The sequence below is a fragment of the Brachyhypopomus gauderio genome, chromosome 11, assembly GCF_052324685.1.
Source record: "Brachyhypopomus gauderio isolate BG-103 chromosome 11, BGAUD_0.2, whole genome shotgun sequence".
Taxonomy (NCBI): Eukaryota; Metazoa; Chordata; class Actinopteri; order Gymnotiformes; family Hypopomidae; genus Brachyhypopomus; species Brachyhypopomus gauderio.
In genome coordinates, this window is record NC_135221.1 from 798,558 (window position 1) to 825,000 (window position 26,443).

General features: G+C 45.6%; 1 protein-coding gene across 2 annotated transcripts in view; it reads right to left on the reverse strand.

Moving 5' to 3' along the window:
• The window catches only part of lingo2 (leucine rich repeat and Ig domain containing 2), a 232,399-nt gene that overhangs the window by 126,098 nt on the left and 79,858 nt on the right, over positions 1 to 26,443 (reverse strand). For both annotated transcript variants that reach the window (XM_077021016.1, XM_077021017.1), the window contains exon 3: positions 20,896 to 20,988. The gene's annotated coding sequence lies outside the window, so the exon portion shown is untranslated. The remainder of the gene's footprint in view (positions 1 to 20,895; positions 20,989 to 26,443) is intronic.

The following is a 26,443-nucleotide window of genomic DNA, read 5'->3' on the forward strand; positions in this document are numbered from 1 at the left end:
ATATCTCTGGGCACCATATTTCAGTGCCGTGGAGGCAGATAACCTCCCAGAGCAGTTCAGGGCCCCCGCTGATTACACTGGCCCAAGGTGAATCTCTCGGCAGGGGGCAGATAATGCCCAGACCCTGGGGGGGGGGGGGGGGGGGGTCTGCAGAACAAGAGTTTCAGTCCAACAGTCCAAACGAGTCACAGTATGTGATGCAAACCTATCCTTGCACATGATGCACTCACTTGCCTGAGCACCTACCAGGCTGAGAGAAAGAAAAAGATACAAAACAATGAAAACAGCAAAAGAAAAAGCCCAAAAATAAATAAATACAAAAGCACAAAGGGCTACCGAACATCCAGGATCCTTGGTCATGTCCAGGGGGTTAAAACTTCATGTAAGAGCTGGAGATCCACAGGAAAAAGACCCCAGATAAGCCTGAGCTGCCTGAGATGTAGCAGACAGCTGAAAATCAGAGCCATGTACACCTGAGAGCTCCCTCAGTGCTCTGGTGCACCTGCAGGAGGGCCAGACAGACATGGTCATTCAGCCCCTGCCAGGAAACCCCACTCACACAGGGCCTGTTGTTCCACATGGACCTCAGGGCTCCTGCCATCCAGATCACACACACAGGCATTCTGGAGCATGCTCAGACAGATCGGTTCCCTCTGTGAAGCACTCGTGCACCAAGAGGCCAGCAGGGGGCAGCATGTGTGCCAGAGGAAGTGTACCTGTGCAGAGCCAATCACACACAAAGTGTGTGAATCAATGGTTCAGGAAAGTGGAATTTAGTGAAACAAAAAAAAAAACAACTTTATTTAAAGCTATGAAAATAAGCAGCCCACAGTGCAGAATACCATTGTATTACAGGCACATTATGCTGGGTTCCAAGTTCCAGAACTGCAGTTGTCTTTGTGCTCCTGTCTGTCTGACTCCTCTGAAGGGACAGACATGCAGACGTGGGGGACGATGCCAGGTAGGTGAAGTGTGCGTTGTGTGCGTGAAAGTCTCCTGCTGTACAGACCTCCACTCCAACTGAGGAACACACTATGCCCAGATCTCACCACTGCACACGTCTCAAACTGTAGTTCCAGATCTCACCACTGCACACGTCTCAAACTGTAGTTCCAGATCTCACCACTGCACACGTCTCAAACTGTAGTTCCAGATCTCACCACTGCACACGTCTCAAACTGTAGTTCCAGATCTCACCACTGCACACGTCTCAAACTCTGTAGTTCCAGATCTCATCACTGCACACGTCTCAAACTGTAGTTCCAGATCTCACCACTGCACACGTCTCAAACTGTAGTTCCAGATCTCACCACTGCACACGTCTCAAACTGTAGTTCCAGATCTCATCACTGCACACATCTCAAACTGCAGTTCCAGATCTCACCACTGCACACGTCTCAAACTGTAGTTCCAGATCTCACCACTGCACACGTCTCAAACTCTGTAGTTCCAGATCTCATCACTGCACACGTCTCAAACTGTAGTTCCAGATCTCACCACTGCACACGTCTCAAACTGTAGTTCCAGATCTCATCACTGCACACATCTCAAACTGTAGTTCCAGATCTCACCACTGCACACATCTCAAACTGCAGTTCCAGATCTCACCACTGCATGCGTCTCAAACTGCAGTTCCAGATCTCACCACTGCACACGTCTCAAACTGTAGTTCCAGATCTCACCACTGCACACGTCTCAAACTCTGTAGTTCCAGATCTCACCACTGCACACGTCTCAAACTGTAGTTCCAGATCTCACCACTGCACACGTCTCAAACTGTAGTTCCAGATCTCACCACTGCATACGTCTCAAACTGTAGTTCCAGATCTCACCACTGCACACGTCTCAAACTGTAGTTCCAGATCTCACCACTGCACATGTCTCAAACTGCAGTTCCAGATCTCACCACTGCACACATCTCAAACTGTAGTTCCAGATCTCACCACTGCACACGTCTCAAACTGCAGTTCCAGATCTCACCACTGCACACATCTCAAACTGTAGTTCCAGATCTCACCACTGCACACGTCTCAAACTGCAGTTCCAGATCTCACCACTGCATACGTCTCAAACTGCAGTTCCAGATCTCACCACTGCATACGTCTCAAACTGCAGTTCCAGATCTCACCACTGCACACGTCTCAAACTGTAGTTCCAGATCTCACCACTGCACACATCTCAAACTGTAGTTCCAGATCTCACCACTGCATTCATCTCAAACTGTAGTTCCAGATCTCACCACTGCACACATCTCAAACTCTGTAGTTCCAGATCTCACCACTGCATTTGTTTCAAACCGCAGTTCCAGATCTCGCCACTGCACACGTCTCAAACTGTAGTTCCAGATCTCACCACTGCACACGTCTCAAATTGCAGTTCCAGATCTCACCACTGCACACATCTCAAATTGCAGTTCCAGATCTCACCACTGCATTTGTCTCAAACTGTAGTTCCAGATCTTACCACTCCACACATCTCAAACTCTGTAGTTCCAGGTCTCACCACTGCATACGTCTCAAACTGCAGTTCCAGATCTCACCACTGCACACTTCTCAAATTGCAGTTCCAGATCTCACCACTGCATTTGTCTCAAACTGTAGTTCCAGATCTTACCACTCCACACATCTCAAACTGTAGTTCCAGATCTCACCACTGCATACGTCTCAAACTGCAGTTCCAGATCTCACCACTGCACACGTCTCAAACTGCAGTTCCAGATCTCACCACTGCATACGTCTCAAACTGCAGTTCCAGATCTCACCACTGCACACGTCTCAAACTGTAGTTCCAGATCTCACCACTGCACACATCTCAAACTGTAGTTCCAGATCTCACCACTGCACACGTCTCAAACTCTGTAGTTCCAGATCTCACCACTGCACACGTCTCAAACTGTAGTTCCAGATCTCATCACTGCACACGTCTCAAACTGTAGTTCCAGATCTCACCACTGCACACGTCTCAAACTGTAGTTCCAGATCTCACCACTGCACACTTCTCAAACTGCAGTTCCAGATCTCACCACTGCACACGTCTCAAACTCTGTAGTTCCAGACCTTATCACTGCACACGTCACTAGTGTTTCAGAGGCACAGAGAGTCTTTCTTGGCGCTTCATGTGTCCACATGTTGGTGCTGGTGTGGGCGAGGACTCATTGATGGGGGAGTGCATATAAGACTGTCCTCTTACTGGATTAATTAGACTGTCCCCTTACTGGTTTAATTAGACTGTCCTCTTACTGGTTTAATAAGACTGTCCTCTTACTGGTTTAACTAGACTGTCCTCTTACTGGTTTAACTAGACTGTCCTCTTACTGGATTAATAAGACTGTCCTCATGCTGGTTTATGGCCCCAATGGCACTGAATCCAAAAAATAATAAAATAATAAAAGGTCTTTGTTTTTATGTACCTCTGGTGTAAAATAATTTTCAAAGATGCAGAATACTAATTACAGGGCCTGGTGCCACTGAGGTAGTTGAAATGATATTACATTAACCGCTGATGGTCCAGAATCTGTTTCCTCTCTCTTCGTGTTTTTTTTTTATAACTGTTTCATGAATGCAGAGGATATTAACGCATCACTGGGGTTGTACATGTCTCCTGTGCATCCACCCGATTATGTCTTTTAAAGAGTATTTCTGTTTCTCTTTTGGAACCATGTTCTTATCTGTGAGTGCCATTAGTCTCACTCAGCTCTGTGTTTATTGGTCTTCTGCTGGAACAACTGCTTTCCTCTTTCCTTGTCTTCTGTTTTACTCATCTTCACTTAGGAGTTGGAGAACTAGAAACTTTTGAAACCTGCAGGGAAAAATGCTTTCAATCAATTCCAAGAGTAGCTGTAGTCTTTGGGAAGTGTTTTCCACCACAGGTGTGTGAGAGAGGTCCTGTCACTCACCCTGACAGCTTGGCCTAGTCACATCACCGCACTTTGAGCTCATTTTTTTATCTGGAGGTGAAAATGAAAATGTCATTCGCTGAAACGTTTACTGCTCATCCTGATCAATAATATTCCCCTCCCTGCATGGCAAAATGGTTGAGAAATCCTGTCGTAACAGGAAAACAGTCTGTCTCTAATTACTCTGTTTCTGACATACACACACACACACACACACATACACACACACACACACACACACACACACACACACACACACACACATAGAGCTCTGTGCACATAACAAAGGATGCACACACTGCACACAGCTCACACACAACCTCCTCGCCTCCCCCAAACATCTGTTGTTTTGCAGCTGGCCACAGTGGGGGTCCTGAGATCCTGCCGTTTGTGGAAGAAGGCGAGTGTTAGGTGACATAAATCCTCCCGAGAGCTCGACCTGAGATGCCTTCACACTTTTAAACAGCATCCCTGAATTTACAACCTGCCATTCATCAGAGCAGACCTGTGATTAAGGCAGAATAAACCAGTGCAGATTCCTGCTTGTGATCATTCTAGAAGATTCCATCTAAGCTGTGCTAACATCCTCTAGCAAGTCTACAGGACATACCGGTGAAGACTGAACTGAACAAGTCTACAGGACATACCGGTGAAGACTGAACTGAACAAGTCTACAGGACATACCGGTGAAGACTGAACTGAACAAGTCTACAGGACATACCGGTGAAGACTGAACTGAACAAGTCTACAGGACATACCGGTGAAGACTGAACTGAACAAGTCTACAGGACATACCGGTGAAGACTGAACTGAACAAGTCTACAGGACATACCGGTGAAGACTGAACTGAACAAGTCTACAGGACATACCGGTGAAGACTGAACTGAACAAGTCTACAGGACATACCGGTGAAGGACAAACAGTGCAGTCTTAATTGATGACTTGGCCTGACAGTTTTGTTGTGTTTCAGATTTTTGACAGTAATGGGACTATCGTTCATCAAAATGCATCAGAACACTTTGTGAAAACACAGTTTAAAGACTCTCAGTCAGCCTCCTGTGCCAGACAGTAGTTCCCAGAATGCTTCACTCTCTATTGCCACATGTGTATGCGTTCACTGAGCTCTGAATGTCTGGGCTAGTGGCACCTAATATGATGCATTTTACAGTAATCAGCTCCAGGAGAAGCAGAGCATTATGGGAAATATCACCACATTAACCAGATGTAGCCCCAAAGTACAATTTGTACTGTACACAAATTCCTGACACAAATACAAGATGACAAGTACTTAACTCCTGTATATATACAACATACATACAGGAGATACAGATTATATATATATATATATATATATATATATATATATATATATATATATATATATATATATATATATATATATATATATATGAAGTACTTTGTTTGACCTATATGCCTGTATGAAATGTCCCGAAACTTTTCACTGTAATACTGTCACTCTCTCTTTAATATACTGTATACACACACACACACACACACACACACACACACACACACACACACACACACACACATATCCTTTGGAACTGTAGCAGTTCATCATGTCATGAATTCCAAGAGGTGTTGTGATTGTTCTGCAAAGATCTTGGCCCATGTGGACAGGACAACTTCTCTCAGTTGGATGGAGGTAAATTAGATGGAGGTTCTGGCATGTTCTACCTCTTCCCAGAGATGATGTAGCGGATCAGGGACTGTGAAGGCCAGATTAGGCAGGAAGACGTCACTGTCCTGTTGTATGACAGTCTGACACGTGTTGCGTGGTGCTCTGTCCTGTTCAACCTGTGTTTCTGGCACATGGTAAACAGGTACCAGGAAGGGATGAACTCAGCCCCAATGAATCTACATTCCAAACATCCATCCACAGGTGTCAGCGCACCTGGTGTGTGGCAGGATCACATCACTCCTCCCGGCCAGCATGCACTGGTGACAGAACACACTCTTTCACTCGTGCAGCTTTGAACTAAAATTCTGACACTGCCATCCACATGGTGCAATAGAAGTCTGGGTTCATCTAAGCAGACATCTGGGTTCATCTAAGCAGACGTCTGTGTTTATATGAGCAGACATTTGGGTTCATCTAAGGAGATGTCTGGGTTCATCTAAGCAGACGTCTGGGTTCATCTAAGCAGATGTCTGGGTTCATCTAAGCAGACGTCTGGGTTCATCTGAGCAGACGTCTGGGTTCATCTAAGCAGAAGTCTGGGTTCATCTAAGCAGACGTCTGGGTTCATCTAAGCAGACGTCTGTGTTTATATGAGCAGACATTTGGGTTCATCTAAGGAGATGTCTGGGTTCATCTAAGCAGACGTCTGGGTTCATCTAAGCAGATGTCTGGGTTCATCTAAGCAGACGTCTGGGTTCATCTGAGCAGACGTCTGGGTTCATCTAAGCAGAAGTCTGGGTTCATCTAAGCAGACGTCTGGGTTCATCTAAGCAGACGTCTGGGTTCATCTAAGCAGACGTCTGGGTTCATCTGAGCAAACGTCTGGGTTCGTTTGAGCAACCTGCTGCTCCACTGCTCACTGATTATCTGCAGACAGCAGTGGCTGTGGGCTCTTACAGCCCATCCGTGCTAAGGCATGACGAGTTGAGCATTAGCCCATCCGTGCTAAGGCATGACGAGTTGAACATTAGTTGGCGCTCCGGCTCTGTTTGGCAAACTGTGATCAGAGGACCTCAGTGCCTCTGACTGGCTGCTCAATCACAGCAAACATGTGAGCGTTATCAAGGAGACCACACACAAGTCTGTAATCAACAACCCCCCCACCCAAAAACCCCTCACTGCTTTCCATAGGTTTGCATAATTACATTACAGCTGTTGAATACACTGTGCTGATTTTACAACTTGCATTTGTGCCCACATTCTCTGTCAAAGCTAATTATTATTTCATTGTTTTCTTCAATGTCAATGTTGAAAATAAATAATCCAGATGTGGTGATCCTGTTTTAGTTTGGAAACCTGACTGGATCTTTATCAAGTATTTACTATTGCATAACATAACAGCAGAGTTGAAGATTACTGCATTGCTTTCAAAGCCCTGTTCTTCTCTGTGAGGACCCCATTGTCCCCTCTGTGAGGACCCCACTGTCCCCTCTATGAGGACCCCACTGTCCTCTCTATGAGGACCCCACTGTCCCCTCTGTGAGGACCCCACTGTCCCCTCTGTGAGGACCCCTCTGTCCTCTCTATGAGGACCCCACTGTCCCCTCTGTGAGGACCCCACTGTCCTCTCTGTGAGGACCCCACTGTCGTCTCATTGAGGACCCCACTGTTGTCTCATTGAGGACCCCACTGTCCCCTCTGTGAGGACCCCACTGTTGTCTCATTGATGACCCCACTGTTGTCTCATTGAGGACCCCACTGTCGTCAGTGGTGGTTCACACTCCTTTAACGTCCGTGTTATGGGAGGAGCTTGTTCCTGGACAGTGCGAGGCAGGGACATGTCCAGGGAGGAGCATACATTAGCCAAAGTGTCTCCAAAATGTCCTCAAAATGTCTCCTAAATATCTCCAAAATGTCCTCAAAATGTCTTCAAAATGTCTCCTCTCAGCTGCCCCTTTCAAGGGAACAAAAATGAAGCAAATGCAGACACTGACAGGCTCAGATGTCCACGTTCAGTACTCAGTAGCTGATATAACAGCATTTCCTTAAACAACAGAGGACAGGTGAGGAACCAAAGACAAAAGTGGACATTCAACCCAGAGGTCCTTGTTTCACTCGCTGCACTATTGCTGGTTGCTTGCTGGTAATGTCAAAAAACATTTTTAATGAAATATGCAGCTCTGGCTGAAATGATTTTCATTGGTTTGGGAAACAAATTCTCTTGTATGGAAACATCTGCACGATTGTGTCAACTGTGACAAAACGATGGTGAATGATGGTGATGATACACACACACACACACACACACACACACACACACACACACACACACACACACCGTTCTCTTTCTCTCTCTCTCTCTTCTATTACATACAACAGATAGCAATGTAATCTATGAAACTAGTTCCTCATCGCTCTCTGTGTTTAAAGCTCTGTGTGCTTTTATGTATGTATGTTGGTTTGTTCTGCTCCATCTCTCATTGCCCCGTGTGCAGACGTGTATAGCAGACGTGTTTTTGAATATTGGAAACACACATGAGGAGTGTAATCACATGCTCCATGCTTTATGTAGTTGGGCTAATTTAATTAACAGCCAATAAAGGTTTGTGTTGATAAGTTGTGTGAGATGATGAGGGAGAATTCTCTCTGCACGTTGCCATTTTGCGCAGAAGGAGCAGCGTGTCAGTTAGGAAGGAAAGGGCAACGCAGCTAAGACACCTGGGAAAAAAACAACTTCATGTCTGCTGCGCTTCAGCTTACAGCTGATAACAACCGTCAAACAGAAACGCCAAGCAGCTCTTCCTCTGACACTGATAATGCAGAACTTTTAAAAGGTGATGGAAGAGAGAGAGAGAGAGTGAGAGAGAGAGAGAGAGAGAGAGAGAGAGAGATTGAGAGCATGAGTGTGAGAGTGGCAGGAAGACAGAGAGAGGAAAGAAAGGGACAGACAGACAGAAGATATTTCTATTATGAGGCCTGAACCCAACCCTTCTCCTGCCTGTCTGGCTCCCCCTACAGGCAGGTTGGGGACACTGGCATGGTTCTACTACCAGAGCAGCCAGCTGTGTGAAAATCAGTTACCACGCCAGCCAGACCACAGGGCCGTCTGTGTCACTGCTCAAGGCACATGAAGGGAGAGAGGACAGAAGACCAGCCCACGCACGTGCAGAGAACAGCAGAGAACACGGACAGAAACATTCACCACTGATAGACCCCACCTCACACTGCCTCACAACACCTCACACTGCCTTACAACACCTCACACTGCCTTACAACACCTCACACTGCCTCACAACACCTCACACTGCCTTACAACACCTCACACTGCCATACAACACCTCACACTGCCACACAACACCTCACACTGCCTCACAACACCTCACACTGCCACACAACACCTCACACTGCCATACAACACCTCACACTGCCTCACAACACCTCACACTGCCACACAACACCTCACACTGCCACACAACATCTCACACTGCCACACAACACCTCACACTGCCACACAACATCTCACACTGCCTCACAACACCTCACACTGCCACACAACACCTCACACTGCCACACAACATCTCACACTGCCACACAACACCTCACACTGCCATACAACACCTCACACTGCCTCACACTGCCACACAACACCTCACACTGCCACACAACACATCACACTGCCATACAACACCTCACACTGCCATACAACACCTCACACTGCTACACAACACCTCACACTGCCACACAACACCTCACACTGCCTCACAACACCTCACACTGCCTCACAACACCTCACACTGCCTCACACTGCCACACAACACCTCACACTGCCTCACAACACCTCACACTGCCTCACAACACCTCACACTGCCTCACACTGCCACACAACACCTCACACTGCCACACAACACCTCACACTGCCTCACAACACCTCACACTGCCTCACACTGCCACACAACACCTCACACTGCCTCACAACACCTCACACTGCAACACAATGCCTCACAACACTGTGTGTGTGTGTGTGTAGAGTGGTACTTGGTGGGGGGTTATTAGATACCTACATTTCCCACCATTATTATTAATATTATTATTATTATTATTATTATTATTATTATTATTATTATTATTATTATTCAGGATATTGGTAAAATAGGATATAGATTGGATATTTAGGAAACAGGATTAAATATTCTTGATAACGTGATGTGACATGTGATGGTGGAGTGAGATGGAGACATGATAGTGATGTAATGGTGAAGTGTGATGGTGATGTGTGATAGTGATGGTGATGTGATATGGTGATGTGTGATTGTGATGTGTGATGGTGATGTGTGATGGTGATGTGTGATCGTGATGGTGATGTGTGATGGCGACGTGTGATGGTGACGTGTGATTGTGATGTGATATGGTGACGTGTGATGGTGACGTGTGATGTGATATGGTGAAGTGTGATGGTGATGTGTGATGTGTGATGGTGATGTGTGATGGTGATGTGATGATGAAGTGTGATGGTGATGTGATATGGTGATGATGAAGTGTGATGGTGATGTGATATGGTGATGTGTGATGGTGACGTGTGATGGTGATGTGATATGGTGATGTGTGATTGTGATGTGTGATGGTGATGTGATGGTGAAGTGTGATGGTGATGTGTGATGGTGAAGTGTGATTGTGACATGTGATGGTGAAGTGTGATGGTGATGTGATATGGTGATGTGTGATGGTGATGTGATATGGTGATGTGATGTGATATGGTGATGTGTGATGTTGAAGTGTAATGGTGATGTGTGATGTTGATGTGATATGGTGACGTGTGATGGTGATGTGATATGGTGATGTGATATTGTGATTGTGATGTGTGATGGTGATGTGTGATTGTGATGTGTGATGGTGAAGTGTGATTGTGATGTGATGGTGAAGTGTGATGGTGACGTGTGGTGGTGATGTGATATGGTGACGTGTGATGGTGATGTGATATGGTGATGTGTGATTGTGATATGGTGATGTGTGATGGTGATGTGATATGGTGATGTGTGATTGTGATGTGTGATGGTGATGTGTGACGGTGATGTGTGACGGTGATGTGTGATGGTGAAGTGTGATTGTGATATGGTGATGTGTGATGGTGATGTGACATGGTGATGTGATGGTGAAGTGTGATGGTGATGTGTGATGGTGATGTGATGGTGAAGTGTGATGGTGATGTGTGATGGTGAAGTGTGATTGTGACATGTGATGGTGAAGTGTGATGGTGATGTGATATGGTGATGTGTGATGGTGATATGGTGATGTGATGTGTGATGGTGACGTGTGATGGTGATGTGATATGGTGATGTGTGATGGTGAAGTGTAATTGTGATGTTGATGTGATATGGTGACGTGTGATGGTGGTGTGTGATGGTGATGTGATATTGTGATGTGTGATTGTGATGTGTGATGGTGAAGTGTGATTGTGATGTGATGGTGAAGTGTGATGGTGACGTGTGATGGTGATGTGATATGGTGACGTGTGATGGTGATGTGATATGGTGATATGTGATTGTGATATGGTGATGTGTGATGGTGATGTGATATGGTGATGTGTGATTGTGATGTGTGATGGTGATGTGTGACGGTGATGTGTGATTGTGATGTGCGATGGTGAAGTGTGATTGTGATATGGTGATGTGTGATGGTGATGTGATATGGTGATGTGTGATTGTGATGTGTGATGGTGATGTGTGACGGTGATGTGTGATGGTGAAGTGTGATGGTGACGTGATGGTGATGTGATATGGTGATGTGTGATTGTGATGTGTGATTGTGATGGTGTCTTTTAATTTCTGTTCTTGTTTGGTGCGTTTCGTTCACACAGTCTGTGGTACGTAGTGAAAATCTTCTTTGTATGTTTCACACCATCCTCCCCAGACACGGCATGACGTGAGATTAACATCAGCTGTCATAGCTTGGCCACTCAGCTCAATACGATGTGGCAGTGTTAAAGGTCTCGTCTGTGTGTGTGTGTGTGTGTGTGTGTGTGTGTGTGTGTGTGTGTGTGTAAGCTCATTTACTTAATCCTGGTAAAACAAATCACTAGCCTGACAGCAAGTGTTTGTTTACTTTTGTGTATGTTTGTGTGTGGGGGGCTGTGGGGATTATATAATTCATAATTCATACAGGTACATAGGGGTGGAGCAGAGCAGATGGCTCCACCCCTAACTTGTGTTTGGCTCCACACCTAACATCTTTAGCACAAACATACCCCATGAAGAAGTCCTAACACAGGAGCCCAGAGTGTAAAGTGATGTTGAGGAACTGTGCGTGACAGCCAACACATGGGAATATGTGTAAATGAAAGTGTGATGCTTTAGTAAAGAGACGTCACAGGTCAAGGAGACGCAGGGCTGGACACCAACACCATCCCAGCTGTCTGCAGCATGCAGGGACAGTGAGTGTCTCCGCTATAAATAGCACACGCAGGCACACAGAGGACGTGTGATGCTGAGAAGCCCCGAGGAAACGATCATGTGGGGAATACGTGACACTCCGCACTCCTGCAGGTACAGGAGACCAGCCGGAGACGTGGAGCTCACTCCATGTTGTGGGGGGGGCAGGAGCTACTCTTGTTTCCATGGCAAACAGACTGCTCACCGCCACTGTGTTTGGGATGTTCGGCCGTTGCATGCATGATGGTTGCTATGGGAGATTGTTGTTGTTCTCATTCTCAGTCCTGTTTTGTCTTGAAGCTGGTGGTGTAGCCAGATGATCAGTACAGACTCACTACTTCACCACGCTCCCTCCCCTCTCCTCCCCTCTCTTCTCCTCCCCTCCCCTCTCCTCTCCTCCCCTCCCCTCTCCTCTCCTGGTGGACAGGAAGCTGGTAGACAGGACACTGGTAGACGGGACACTGGTGTGGACAGACGCTGGTGGAGTCATGCTGCCTCTGGTCCAGAAAGCAGACGAACGAGTGACAAACGGTTGACAGAGACGTGCGTGACTCTGATTTGCGGATGTATCCCTGCAGACATCAGTGTGGCTGCTTCCTGGACCTAGCGCTCCCAACACAGTCGTTAATGAAAAATGCATGATGTAAGAAATAAATCCAGTTGCCCTACGTTAAAGATCTATTTAGGAGACAAAACGCCCTTTTCCTGAAAGCAATCTCGTCTTGAAGCTCCCTCTCTCAATCTTACTTAACAGGCCATAGTTCAGCCTCTGCTGTACAGTCTGCACCCTTATCAGTGTGAGAAGAAAGCACAATGGATGTATCTCCTTGACTCAGGCTTCTGGGTGAACCCAGGGTGACACAGAAAGGTCCAATGCTCTTGAGTAAAAGTGACACTTAATCTAGAAAACAGCTATTTTTTGAGAAAGATGTGTAGACGGGCTCACTAAAAAGACCCACAGTCTTGTTTATTGGGGACTCAGAAGCTCAAAGTTGGTGTGATTGGCATCTGATCATTGTGAGCAGTGTGGTAGAGAATGAGAGGGGCGGAGACATACCAGAACATCTCACCATGTCTCCAGTCCTGGCAGAGCCTCTGCTCTTCAGACCACAGCATGTCTCATCTCCCCTGCTGCTCACTATCAATAAAAACCCTCGTAATGGCAGACGCAGTGGCTGCAAATTAATGTCTGACTCTATTGTAGTCTGTGCTCACTGTTGGCAAGGCCCTGTCTCCATATTCTGAGAAGCTGAGGTGTCTCAGCCACAGGAGAAACAGGAACAGCTTGTTCCCATGGAACAGTAACACACTGGAGTCTGAGCGTGAGCCACAGAGCCACTGCGTTTGAGAGAGGCCACACCTGGCAGGTAGAGAGCAGGGGGAGGAGCCAGCCAGCACAGCCAATAAGCTTTCATAGGTAGGTGGGTGGCAAGCAAATAAATAATTGTAATACTTATCAAAGAGGAAAAGAAAAATAACAGCACTGGAGAGTGTTAAAGCCTTACATGGACACACACGCAGACATGTGCGCACACACATATATACACACACACCCACACACACACCCCTACACACACAAACACATACACACACAGACACACACACACACACACGTATTCACAAACACACACACACACACACACACATATTCACAAACACACACAGACACACACATACACACACATACACACACAGATGCACAAACAATTGTTTAATCTGTATCAGAGTAGGCTACATTTTAACAAGATTACTATGTGGATAAAAATTGTTAACAGATTACATGTATTGTAAAATGCATGATGGGATGAAAACACGTATGTAATTAATGTAAACAGAGAAAAGCACAGAGCACACAGTCTCTTACAGAAATCAGAGCACACAGTCTCCTAGAGAAATCAGAGCACACAGTCTCCTAGAGAAATCAGAGCACACAGTCTCCTAGAGAAATCAGAGAACAGTCTCCTAGAGAAATCAGAGCAAACACATGTTGTCCACCAGGTACTGTGCTTCCTATGTGGGTGATCACAGGATCACAATGTCTTGTGTTCTGCCCAATGGAAACAAAAACCACCTCACTGACACTGCCAGAAGAATCAGAGTAAATGTGTAGGGCAATTAGTAATTAGTCGTATCAGTAATTCCAGAACAGGTTCATAACACTGGACATCTGAGAGGATTTAATGAACACAGATTGCATCAGCAGAACCCAAGCAATCTCTCCTGGTCTCATTCTAGTCTCATTCTAGTCTCATTCTAGTCTCATTCTGGTCTCATTCTAGTCTCATTCTAGTCTCATTCTAGTCTCATTCTAGTCTCATTCTGGTCTCATTCTAGTCTCATTCTAGTCTCATTCTAGTCTCATTCTAGTCTCATTCTGGTCTCATTCTGCCATAGAAAAGCATTGCGGCTTTAACATATATGACGGGAAAAAACAGACCACCCACAGCAGTGCAGTAAAAGCTGCTCAGTGTCTTCTGGTGGAACAGTGGACCAATATAAGCAGCATTGATGAACATGATCGGTATTGCTAAGTATTATAAGCAGTACTGATCAACATAATAAATATTGCTAAGTATTACAATAAGTATTGATTAACATGACAAGCTCATGGAGCTCAGTATCAACACACTGGCCTTTAGTACATACACAAGTCATTTCACACTCACATTAACGCCAGACAAGGACATTTCAACCAGTCTATCAGAGTCTGAACAGACACATATTATCCTCCTGTCCTAGTGAGTGACAGTGAGTGTACATTTTAAATGAGTCATGCTGATTTGACCTTTCTTTATTTTCAGAGGAACGGGTCAAGCACACAAAACGTGATGTGACCTAATTCGTTGGTAAATGTGATGTGACCTCATCTGTCAGTATACGTGATGACATTATGGACTTCAGTTTTTAGCGATGTGTTACGTTATTAAACACATATATGAGCACAGAACACATAAACACACACACACTCTCACTCTCTCTCTCTCTCTCTCTCTCTCTCTCTCTCTCTCTCTCTCTCTCTCTCACACACACACACACATACACACACACACACACACACATACACTCTCTCTCTCTCTCTCTCTCACACACACACACACACACACACACTGACACACTCACACATACACTCACACACACACACACACTCTCTCTCTCTCTCTCTCTCTCTCTCTCTCTCTCTCTCACACACACACACACACACACACACTGACACACTCACACATACACTCACACACACACACACACTCTCTCTCTCTCTCTCTCTCTCTCACACACACACACACACACACACACACACACACTCACAGATGAACACTGTAGACCACCATTCCAACCCCCATTCTAATAATAGCAGCATCTTTCTTCACCTGTAAATGAATCTGTTTCATTTAAGGCTTTAAGACTTGAAGATCAGACTAAGACAGTGTTGTAATAATTGACCAGTGATACATTTTACTACTAATTGCCACTATTTTGATGTTTCTGTATGCATTTTGGACATGTTCCATAATGTTATTATACAACTATACACTACAGTTACAGAATGTCATGTGACACCCAATATTACCTGCAGGCCTTTTGTTCGCTTTCTTATGCATGGATCCAGAATGCAGCAACACAGTGGGTCCACACGCAGGTGATCACACTCAGGTGATCACACACAGGTGTTGTACACACAGTAGGTCCACACGCAGGTGATCACACTCAGGTGATCACACACAGGTGTTGTACACACAGGAGGTCCACTCTCAGGTGATCACACTCAGGTGATCACACACAGGTGATCACACACAGGTGTTGTATACACAGGAGGTCCACTCTCAGGTGATCACACTCAGGTGATCACACACAGGTGTTGTACACACAGGAGGTCCACTCTCAGGTGATCACACTCAGGTGATCACACACAGGTGTTGTACACACAGGAGGTCCACTCTCAGGTGATCACACTCAGGTGATCACACACAGGTGTTGTACACAGAGGAGGTCCACTCTCAGGTGATCACACTCAGGTGATCACACACAGGTGTTGTACACACAGGAGGTCCACTTTCAGGTGATCACACTCAGGTGATCACACACAAGGGGTCCACACACACACTGATAATCTGCCTGGTCAGTGATCACCCTGAAGAAGGAGGCGTGGTCATAAATCTCCTGCACAGTTTGCTGGACCTGAGCAGTTCCTTAACTTCATAGGCTCAATGTAATAGACGTCAGTGTTGAGTGGACTAGCATGTCGCTAACTTGAATCTCTCTGTTCACAGAGGATGAGGAACCATAATAAGAACTCGTGCATACAGCAACTCTCAGTGTTTCCACATCCAGGGTTCAGTGCTTGAAATCTCACTTTTCATTGGTGAGGGTCAGAGGGCAAAAGGGCAAAGGTCACAACAACATTTATAGTCATGCTGCTTCTTTTTTTTACACCATTTAATTTCCATTCAGTGTTGAAATGTTAACGCTTAAATCAAAATTACTCCCAACACCACACTCTCAACACCACACACTCAACACCACACCCCCAACACCACACCCTCAACACCACACACTCAACACCACACTCTCAACACTACACTCTTAACACCACACTACCAACACCACACTACCAACACCACACTCTCAACAACACACCCTCAACACCACACTCTTAACACCACACTCCTAACACCACACTCTCAACAACACACCCTCAACACCACACTCCCAACACCACACTCTTAACACCACACCCCCAACACCACACTCCCAACACCACACTCCCAACACCACACTCCCAACACCACACTCTCAACTCCACACTCTTAACACCACACTCTCAACACCACACTCTCAACACCACACCCCGAACACCACACCCCGAACACCACACTCTTAACACCACACTCTTAACACCACACTCTCAACACTACACTCTCAATACTACACTCCCAACACCACACTCTCAACAACTCACCCTCAACACCACACTCTTAACAACTCACCCTCAACACCACATTCTCAACACCACCCTCTCAACACCACACTCCCAACACCACACTCCTAACAACTCACCCCTAACACCACACTCCCAACACCACATTCTCAACACCACACTCCTAACAACTCACCCTCAAAACCTCACTTTTAACACCACACTCCCAACACCACACTCTTAACAACTCACCCTCAACACCACACTCTTAACAACTCACCCTCAACACCACACTCCCAACACCACATTCTCAACACCACACTCTCAACACCACACTCTCAACAAACATAATCATTCTTTTAATGATTTCACTCCATGAAAGTGTTTACACTATGACAGGTGTATAATCAGAAAGTATTTACACTATGACAGGTCTATAATCTGAAAGGTTTAAAAGCTGCTCATTTAAAACACCATTAGCCTTTTAGTAAAACTAGGGGTGGGCATAGATTAATTTTTTTAATCTAGATTAATTTCACTGAAATCTTGAAATTAATCTAGATTAATCTATATTAAAATGGCTCATATGCGTGCTACCCAAGTAATGACTAAAAGACAGTTTTTGAGATAGGGTTTCTTAATACAGAGGGTGCATTAGACCAGGGGCTCATCTCCTGTTTCCAAAATGCATCAATGTCTGCTTGAGGAAGCTGTTCTACTTTGATACTTGAAGAAAAAAACATGCTCAATAAAATGTAGGCTACTCGTTTATTCAGTTAAACATGAATTTGTAAGCCTACATACTGTATATTAAAAGGGGTTGATAACATGTTTATTCAGCTAAACATGATATTTGAAATGTAAGCTAACATTTAGTACATTTAACCTCACGGACGTAATTTGGGGGGGGGGGACTTTTTCAAAAGCCGGTTTTGGTCCTCTGCAGTTTTAACGGTTAAAAAGAAATATTTAAATAGCGACAAATCTAGCGCTAGGACCATGCAGAAAACGACCGCTCCGAGCTCCGCTCCGGTAACACTTTACGTTCCTAAAAATGAATTTTCCATGAAGCAAACCTGGCGACTTCGAGGCCGCATCCATGTAAACACACGTACGATTTGTAATTCACAGGTTTGAAAACTCGTTCTCGCCCCTACTGTGCAATTTGGTTAGGAATACAGCCGAGCTGAACTATCAAGTTGAAAGTCATCATAGTTTGCTTACCCATTTTGACCCAGTTCCCAACCCAACTTTAAGAATAGATTAACGGCGATAATTTTTATATCGCCCGATAAGAGTATCAAATTAACGAACGCCGTTAACGCCGTTAACGGCTCACCACTAAGTAAAACATTAGCTTTCAGAATCATATATAGTGTCAATTAATCCTCAGTCCGGTCCACAGGGACTTTCATCCATATCAGAGTTTCCTGTGTTCCAGCACCTCATACACTCTAATCAGATTACTACGGACCGGAGGTTCTTTACTAGACTGAAGAGTGCAGTGAGTTGGAACAGACGTGTGAGCTGGGAGTGGTGTGAGCTCGCTGGCTGGTCTCAGCACTGGACTGATCCCCTCTGCCCTTAAAGATGTAGCTAGCTGAGCTGGCCAAGGTCCTGAAAAACTGTAACGTATTCTTTTTGCCAAACCACAGGAGCTGTCTAGAGTGCTGAAATCTCCATATTTAAACAGATATGCCACTATAGCAGTAAAATCTGAAATCCAGCAGGATTTCGCTTTACGGGGGAGTGTAACCAAACAATGACACACTGCACCTTCTTTCTGGGTGAAGTGTGTTTGTTTAATATTAATTGTTGTAAAAATAAACAATTGATCATTCATTCATTCATTCATTCAATCACTCACTGTATTTAGGAGAAAAAGGGCCTATGATTATCATGTAATGTAGCAGCATGGCTCTGTGGAACAGGCAGTTTAAGCACATTCATGAATCCTGTTTGGGAAGAGTGAGATTTGCTTGCCACACTTACACACATTACTTATTTTTTTCATACCCTTTGAAAATAGTGAAAATACCCCCACACTCTAAAGAACCTCCAGGGCGTTTGTTTAGCATGTTAAATAAGTTCACCTGCTCTAAATCCTAAAGAAGTAAAACACTGATGTCCTCGGGCATGATGTCTTCATCAGTGCATGTTTGGCAAAGTCAAATGTTCAGATGAAATCCAGATGAGTGTACCTCAACACCACAGCATCACTGTCATGTAGGTGAGGCTCACATGTGCCCAGCTAACATGCTCTTCGCTCCAAATGAATTCCTTAACAAACAACTTGTGTGCACAGTGAGGACGACCCATGTCCCGTCGATGGCAGACTGTGTTTCTCAGTCTAGAGTTTTGTCCATCAGCCCATCACTGCTCCTGTGTGGCCTGGCTGGCCGCCCTGCAGATGAACGACTCCAGACGACCGGCAGAGCGTCTGGAAGCTGCACGTGTGGAGACGCAAGAGGACGCGTTTTTCACCTCGCACGAAAACACGAGTCCACTGAAGATTCTGCACTAACAAACATTTGGCAGATGCTCAGTGTGTTCGTGTTATTCACAATGACCTCGCTGATGCCTGAACGTCTCTGAAAGATATTTCTGACATTATAAAAACCCCTGAAACGTGTGAGCGGAGTGTTCAGAGCATGAGAAACATCCCAGAGCAAGCAAACTGGGAAATCAACGGCAAACCAGTTTGGCCAGTGCGCTGTGGATAACAGGAGTGCTGTCTCCTCCATGCAGGATAGAGGAGGAGAAGAAGGGAGGACTTAAACGGAGCAGCAACTACACCACGTATACCCTCCACAGGCCTGAGATCAGCCGCCCAGTGTCCACTCAGTTCTCTGTGCCTATAATCAGTCTTACAGCCACAGTTTGATTAAAATGTCAGCTCCACTATGGCAATATGCAGACCAGTCCTCTGCAAATTACCAAGAAATTAGGATGGCAGATGTGTCTTTAATGGCTTAATCATGCCTTTATATTTGGTCCAGTAAAACACAGCCAGGGTGTAAAATTGGAAAATAAATTTTCTTATGCAACTAATGTAAAAACAAAGGAAAAAAATGTGGGTTAAAACTGCAGATGTAATGCAGATTAGTGGCCAGAGAACGAGAGAGAAAGAGAGAGAGAGAGAGAGAGAGAGAGAATGAGAGAGAGAATGAGACATAGAGCAAAAGAGAGCCACAGACAGAAGAATTATTGTATAATGTATTAGTGTGTTTATACTTTCGATCATGCATCTAAGGGTCTCAGTAAGTTCTTTTATGCCCAACACAGGTTGCAGGTGCTTCAGCACACCTTTACGATGTCCATGTCATGGTTGTGTGAATGAGCAGAACTACATGGGATGTAGTTCAGTACACAGACACTTGGATAGAGCTCGATCCTCGACTGGATGAGGACACACACACTGCGATCAGATCGGAAAAGACAATGAGGAAAAGCCTTATTTTGTTGTGACTCTCGGCAATGAAGGATTTTGTCCTTGTTGTCGTGATTCTGATTTGTGGTTCAGTGTGTCCCTGGTCTCCTCTCACTTCCCTTCAAGTGCATCAATGTTTTGTGCGTTTTGTGATCTCCCTGCTGGATGCCCGACCGTGAGAACGTGACACGCTGGCGTCCTGTCTAGGCTTCTGCCAGCCGCTGGTACAAACGTGTAGAGATGACACACTTGACACCCAAGAGCAATTTCCACTCACACATGCCCTTTGGGGAGAAAATGTCACCCTGCCTCTGTGGACCAAGGAAGGAAGAGAAACATCCCTCCATCCCTCCATCCCTCCATTTGCAGGGACGAGGAGAGTCACGTCCAGACTCACAGACTTGTGCCCAGACTCACCACAGCTGTATTGTATTGTTTATGATTAATTTCAGTTTTGTCAGGCCAAAACAAACTCAAGTTGACATGGCGGTCGCTGGCACAATGCACGTCAATCAGCTTATCTGAACACGGGCAATCAAGAAAGTCACATGACTCCTCAGTGGCTTTATTGATCAGTGCGATTCTTACCTCTGAAAACAGACAAGCCAACGAGCGTTCAGTTTTGGGAACAACCCCTCAGAGTGTTTGTTGATTACTCCACATGCAGCTCCTGAGAAACATCTAGAAGAGAGAAATCACACACGCCGTTAGTGCAGCCCATACACACCATACACGTCTCATCTCTGCATTTGTGTCAGACGCAGAAACACACCGAGGACAGAAACACATCGAGGACAGAATGGTGTCCTTGCCCCATTGTTTTTTTTCCGTTTTTATGTTTGTTTGTTTTAATTGTCTTTGTCAGGGCCCTGTTGGGTCCCCTCTTCTGTCAGGGTCTCATTATGTATACTCTTATCCACGTCTACGTTAGCTGCTCCCTCTGCTGCTGAGCTGCTCAGCCATCGCTGGGAGACGTAGCTGCTGCCGTCCCCACTAGCGTGGGTGGAGGGAGGGGTCTCTGAGTAATGTTGAGTATGCAGCGCTCCGCCAGAGAAGCAGTTCACCTGAGAAATGGAGATAAGGTGTCCATCTCTCTGTGGGTTCCTTTCCTTTCTTCCATATCGCCCCCTGGTGTTAACTACCTTCCGTTCTATCCGCACCATAAATCTTGAGGGATAAGCCCAGTCAGGTGAACACACTGCCGTATGCATCCAGCACGAGGGGAGCGAGTCAGGAATATGAAATGGGATCATTATGGAGAAAAACAACTGAGTGGCCGACATCTATTACGATCAGCCAGAGAATGTGGATGTTATCGATCAAACGCTGTGTCACACGCACACCCAGAGTGTCACTTCACAGCCCAAGAGTGAAGAAGAACAGCCTTGCTCATCCGTGGGTTCAGAGAATTCATCAACCCTTTGGATTATGAAGATTAAAGTGCGTAGCAATGAGAGGGAGACGCTGGGCTCTTTCCCACCGTGCAGGACTAACAAATCCAAACGGTGTGAGAGCATCACCAGCATACTGGACATGGCCCTGCCCCCTACCCTTCCCTGACTCCACCCCTCCCTGACTCCACCCATCCCTGGGTCCACCTCTCCCTGACTCCACCCATCCCTGACTCCACCCATCCCTGGGTCCACCTCTCCCTGACTCCACCCCTCCCTCCACCCTTTGGTGGTGCATGTAAGGACAAAAAGCCACACCTCCTCTGTAATATGTGAAATACTGGAGTTTAGAGGAAGAGGCAAGTAAATATGAGAGAGAGAGTAAGAGAGAGAGAAAGAGAGAGAGACAGAGAGACACACACAGAGAGACAGAGAGAGAAGATAAAATTAGAGATAAAAGATACTGAGAAAGATACAGATATACAGATAGATTGAGAGAGAGAGAGAGAGAGAGAAAGAGAGAGAGATAGAGAGAGAGAGATAGATTGGGTTACCACAACATTACAATCTCTCCAGGCAGGGAGATGCTAAAGTACTGAAACAGATTCTCAGCAGAACAGGACTGACACCATCTCAGGGGGACACGACACAGGGACACGACACAGGGACACAACACAGGGACACGACACAGGGACACGAAACAGGGACACGACACAGGGACACGACACAGGGACACGACACAGGGACACAATACAGGGACACAATACAGGGGACATAACACAGGGACACAAAACAGGGACACAATACAGGGGACACAACACAGGGACACAACACAGGGACATAACACAGGGACACAACACAGGGACACAATACAGGGACATAACACAGGGACATAACACAGGGACACAATACAGGGGACATGACACAGGGACACAATACAGGGACACAATACAGGGACACAACACAGGGGACACAAACAGTAAGCTCCACAGGCACAGTACTGTATGTTCCTGTAGCTTCTCAGACAATGACCAAAGGAGAAGTCTGTTAATAGCAGCACATGAGACTGCTGGCCGTGCCCTGAATCAGTGGTTCAGGATTTGCCCTAATTTAAAGAAGCATGTCATTGCTTGTCTGCCTCACCCCCAGTTCTCGTGGACTGGGGGCAGATTCAGGGTGCTGGGTTAAGAACAGGGATTAATTAGAAGGCCGTTTCTAATGAGGATTCAGGAGGAGACACTGCCCCAAGCACCAACCATCCACACATGGCTCACTCAAAACAGCAACCCCCACTTCTCTTTGTGTGTGTGTGTGTGTGTGTGTGTGTGTGTGTGTGTGTGTGTGTGTGTGTGTGTGTGTGTGTGTGTGTGTGTGTGTTTGTGTGTGTGTGTGTGTGTGCGTGTGCGTGTGTGTGTGTGCAATCATGCAGGCATGTGAGTATGTCACAAGGCCAAACGTCCACATGATCAGGCACCTGCAGTGAACACTGCTGTGTTCTGACTGAAACTGGGATGTGATGTAGAGACTTCACAGTCCTTCCGTGGACGTGGACCTCCACCCAGAGCTGATGGTGTTAATGTGTCTCTGTGCACACGCCACAGTGCCAGGAGCCCCCCCACACTCCAGCCCAGCTGGAAAAGAGCTGACACATTCAGTAAAAGATTTTCAACCTGTCTGGGATCGACCAACTGCTTCATTTGATTAGCAGGCTGCTAACAGGCTTTAATAACATTAGGAGCTATCATAGCCAACACTGGACTCAGAGTGCTCGCTGTGATAGTCTGACTTTGGGTAAGCAGGTCTACAGAGAAGTGAGAGAGTTTGAATAGTGAGGAAATGGAAAGAGTGAGGGGACAGAGTGAGAGAACAGAGTGAACAGGCTGAGCAAAGAAAGTGAGCTGAGAGTGAGCTGAGAGTGAGCTCAGAGAGCAAACCAAAAGACTGGACAGAGTGAAAGCCCATATGGAAAAGCTTTTTACAAATCATGAGTCTTATGAGTTTTACCCTAATCATATAAATTCAATATGTGGCATTGTTAAGTATGTATTAAATGTATGTACTGTGTGACATATATGTCATATATGCATATGTAATTCATATAAAATGTATGGCCTGTTAGACATATATGGCCTGCATACATGTGAGAAAGTAGAGAGCTTCATAATAGATAACCATAGGAAAACTCTGTGTTTATATTTGAATGTCATCGATATCTGGACAGTTCAGATAATAAAAATATGTAAAGGGAGCCAATCCATGTATGACTCCCCACCTATTCACCTGACTGAGCTAGGAAATTGGTAGAGGAAGACATGTCTAGTGCGCACCAGTGGACTAAGTTTCAAACATTAAGCTACATTTGTTTAGCTTCTTTTCTTTTCTTGGGCAGCCGACTACTACTTAGTCATTATAAATAAGTATGAATAAACATTATATTTATGTTAGTTAGTTGTCTCTAATAAGCCTTGCAGCTTTAGTTTGTTTCGATTACAGCAGTTATATTCATTAACGTTACCAGGGCTCTCAAGTTTTGAATTCATTTCAGAGTGTGAGAGTCGGTGGCGAACGTAAGTTGTTGAGCGGGGGGGTTGGATACGTTGTATATCGCGATCGATCGCCAGTGGAGGGCGACATATATATATGGATCAGAGGTAAATAAACTAGATAATTTTTTTCGCCGTGTGAAATCTGAAGTGTGGTGTGAGAGCGTGTGAAGACGGTAAAATGCGTGTGTCACACGCTCAATGCGTGAGACTTGACAACACTGAACGTTACTGTATGGGGTTAGATGATATACCTAAGTAGACAAACAAATGTGCGGCACGCTATCGTGTGACTTTAGTGTCACCAGCTTGCTACTTCTTTAATTCCCTATAGTGGTTTTCTTTGTCTTTTAAACCGCCCAAGGTCTATAGTTAGTGATACTAAGCTGGCTACTTTACTTAGCGAGCTAGCTTGAAATCTAGCTTGATAGTTGGGCTTAGCAACGTCTTATGTTGATATATTTGTGTAGCTAGCATTACCCTCGCTAGCTAAAACAGTTAGCATAGCATAGCTCTTGTAACGTTTTAAAGTAGACATCTAAAAGTCGAAGACAGGGCGAGATCAAAGTGGATGTAATCTACAGTATGCAGGGCTCTCAAGTCTCACGCATTGAGCGTGTGACACACGCATTTGACCGTCTTCACACGCTCTCACGCCACACTTCCGATTTCACACGGCGAGAAAAAATAAATCTAGTTTATTTACCTCCGATCCATATCTATGTCGCCCTCCACTGGCGATCGATCGCGATATACAACCCCCCCCCCCCCGCTCAACAATTAACGTTCAATTAACAATGACACTGTTAAAATATAAACTTTATATAGAAAATTACCTTGAGTCCCTTATGTCATGTGTGTTTTTTGTATGAATGGGGTCATAAACATACATTGAAAAACAATGATTTTTGATGAACATATAATAAACATAGTACATAGACATACATATGTGATTTAAGTAAGAAAGACATATCTAGCCTTATAAGAAATATACTGTTTTTCCATATGGAAGTAAATAGAGTTATAGAGTAAATAAACAGGGATTAGGGTTAATCCCTCACTGAGAGAGTGAGATGATATAGAGACATATGAGAGTGAACCGAGAGAAGTGATCAGAGAACAGAGTGAGCTGAAGTGAGTGAAATGAGAGTGAATGGAGAGTTAAAGTGCGGGGGGCAAAGGAAGAGTGAGGGAGTGGAGGGGGTAAAAACAACAGCCCCAGGGGGCTGTCGGAGGGGCAGCGTGCTGTTCCACTGAGCTAATCAATGAGATCAAAGCATGCATTTGATGTGTGGGGCCAGTTCCTCCTGAAGCCCTCTCCTGTGTTTAAGAGCAAATTAATTGAGATGCAATTAAACAATTAGATATTTTTAACAGATGAATAATTCCTTTGCCTATTTGTTTTTTCATGTCATTATTTTTGCCTTAAACGGTGTGATTTGCCTGTGGTACTCTTTGTTTCTGGACTCAAAGTGAAGTGATTAACCAAGGCTTTCACAATCCCGGCTTAAAAGGCAATGCCATTCTCAAGCATAGTCAGGTGCTAATAGGCAAGGTAACGTAGAGAAGCTTTTACCAGAGCCGTGGAGCCGTCACCACGGCAAAGAACAAAAAACAGAAAATGTTGTGACAGGAAGGGAACAAACTCCCCGTATAGACCAACATGAGGGATTTGAAAAGGCGAAATCCAATATAGCTGCCGGGTGCAAAAGCTTTAAAACTGCAAAAGTGAGTGTTGAGGAAGATGAGCTCAGACTGCTGTGTGGGGACACTACAGGGTCTCAGACTGCTGTGTGGGGACACTACAGGGTCTCAGACTGCTGTGTGGGGACACTACAGGGTCTCAGACTGCTGTGTGGGGACACTACAGGGTCTCAGACTGCTGTGTGGGGACACTACAGGGTCTCAGACTGCTGTGTGGGGACACTACAGGGTCTCAGGCTACTGTGTGGGGACACTACAGGGTCTCAGACTGCTGTGTGGGGACACTACAGGGTCTCAGGCTGCTGTGTGGGGACACTACAGGGTCTCAGGCTGCTGTGTGGGGACACTACAGGGTCTCAGACTGCTGTGTGGGGACACTACAGGGTCTCAGACTGCTGTGTGGGGACACTACAGGGTCTCAGGCTGCTGTGTGGGGACACTACAGGGTCTCAGGCTGCTGTGTGGGGACACTACAGGGTCTCAGACTGCTGTGTGGGG